A 2,438-nucleotide genomic window follows, 5' to 3' on the forward strand; every position below is an offset into this window, starting at 1 on the left:
ATTGTGATGCCTCCCACTTTGGTTTTCTTCTTCAATATTATTTTGGCTATTTGGGGTCTTTTGTGGTTCCATACAAATTTTAGGATTGCTTGTTCTAGCTTTGAGAAGAATGCTGGTGCAATTTTGATTGGGATTGCATTGAATATGTAGATCACTTTGGGTAGTATTGACATTTTAACAATATTTATTCTCCCAATCCATGAGCAAGGAATGTTTTTCCATTTCTTTGTATCTTCTTCAATTTCCTTCATAAGCTGTCTATAGTTTTTAGCATACAGATCTTTTACATTTTTGGTTTTGTTTATTCCTAGGTTTATGATTTTTGGTGCAATTGTGAATGGGATCAGTTTCTGTATTTGTCTTTCTGTTGATTTATTATTAATGTACAAGAATGCAACTGATTTCTGCACATTAATTTTTTATTCTGCGACTTTGCTGAATTCGTGTATCAGTACTAGCAGACTTTTGGTGGAGTCTATCAGGTTTTCCACATATAATATCATGTCATCTGCAAAAAGTGAAAGCTTGACTTCATCTTTGCCAATTTTGATGCCTTTGATTTCCTTTTGTTGTCTGATTGCTGAAGCTAGCACTTCCAACACTATGTTAAAAAACAGTGGTGAGAGTGGACATCCCTGTCATGTTCCTGATCTCAGGGGGAAAGCTCTCAGTTTTTCCCCATTGAGGATGATATTAGCTGTGGGCTTTTCATAATTGGCTTTTATGGTGTTTAAGTATATTCCTTCTATGCCAACTTTCTTGAGGGTTTTTATTAAAAAGGATGCTGAATTTTGTCAAATGCTTTTTCTGCATCGATTGACAGGATCATATGGTTCTTATCTTTTATCAATGTGATGTATGACATTGATTGATTTGCGAATGTTGAACCAGCCCTGCAGCCCAGGAATGAATCCCACTTGATCATGGTGAATAATTCTTTTTATATGCTATTGAATTCTATTTGCTAGTATCTTGTTGAGAATTTTTGCATCCATATTCATCAGGGATATTGGCCTGTAGTTCTCTTTTTTTGCTGGGTCTCTGTCTGGTTTGGGAATCAAAGTAATGCTGGCTTAATAGAATGAGTCTGGAAGTTTTCCTTCCCTTTCTACTTTTTGGAACAGCTTGAGAAGGATAGGTATTATCTCTGCTTTAAATGTCTGGTAGAATTCCCCAGGGAAGCCATCTGGTCCTGGACTCTTATTTGTTGGGAGATTTTTGATAACTGATTCAATTTCTTCGCTGGTTATGGGTCTGTTCAAGTTTTCTATTTCTTCCTGTTTGAGTTTTGGAGTGGGTGCTTAGGAATTTGCACCCTGTGTGGGTGCTTAGGAATTTGTCCATTTCTTCCAAGTTGTCCAGTTTGTTGGCATATAATTTTTCATAGTATTCCCTGATAATTGCTTTATTTCTGAGGGATTGGTTTTAATAATTCCATTTTCATTCATGATTTTATCTATTTGTGTCCTCTCCCTTTTCTTTTTAAAAAGCTTGGCTAGAGGTTTATCAATTTTGTTTATTTTTCCAAAAAATCAAGTCTTGGTTTCATTGATCTGCTCTACAGTTTTTTAGATTCTATATTGTTTCTTTCTGCTATGATCTTTATTATTTCTCTTCTTCTGCTGGGTTTGGGGTGCCTTTGCTGTTCTGCTTCTATTTCCTTTTGGTGTGCTGTTAGATTTTGTATTTGGGATTTTTTGTTTCTTTTTTTTAATTTTATTTTTTATTTTTAAAATTTACATCCAAATTAGCATATAGTGCAACAATGATTTCAGGAGTAGATTCCTTAGTGCCACTTACCCATTTAGCCCATATCCCCTCCCCCAACCCCTCCAGTAACCCTCAGTTTGTTCTCCATATTTATGAGTCTCTTCTGTTTTGTCCCCCTCCCCCCGTTTTCATATTATTTTTGTTTCCCTTCCCTTATGTTCATCTGTTTTGTCTCTTAAAGTCCTCATATGAGTGAAGTCCTGTGATTTTTGTCTTTCTCTGACTGACTAATTTCACTTAGCATAATACCCTCCAGTTCCATCCACGTAGTTGCAAATGGCAAGATTTCATTCTTTTTGATAGCCAAGTAATACTCTGTTGTATATATATACCACATCTTCTTTATCCATTCATCCATACAGGGACACTTGGGCTCTTTCCATACTTTGGCTATTGTTGATAGTTCTGCTATAAACATGGGGGTGCATATGTCCCTTTGAAACAGCACACCTATATCCCATGGATAAATGCCTAGTAGTGCAATTGCTCGGTCATAGGGTAGTTCCATTTTTAGTTTTTGAGGAACCTCCATACTGTTTTCCAGAGTGGCTGCACCAGCTTGCATTCCCATGGGATTTTTCTTGTTCTTGAGATAGTCCTGGATTGCAATGTATTTTCCTCTCAGGACTGCCTTCGCTGCATCCCAAAGCGTTTGGATTGTTGTATTT

The sequence above is a fragment of the Panthera uncia genome (assembly GCF_023721935.1).
Source record: "Panthera uncia isolate 11264 chromosome A3 unlocalized genomic scaffold, Puncia_PCG_1.0 HiC_scaffold_12, whole genome shotgun sequence".
In the NCBI taxonomy this organism is placed as follows: Eukaryota; Metazoa; Chordata; class Mammalia; order Carnivora; family Felidae; genus Panthera; species Panthera uncia.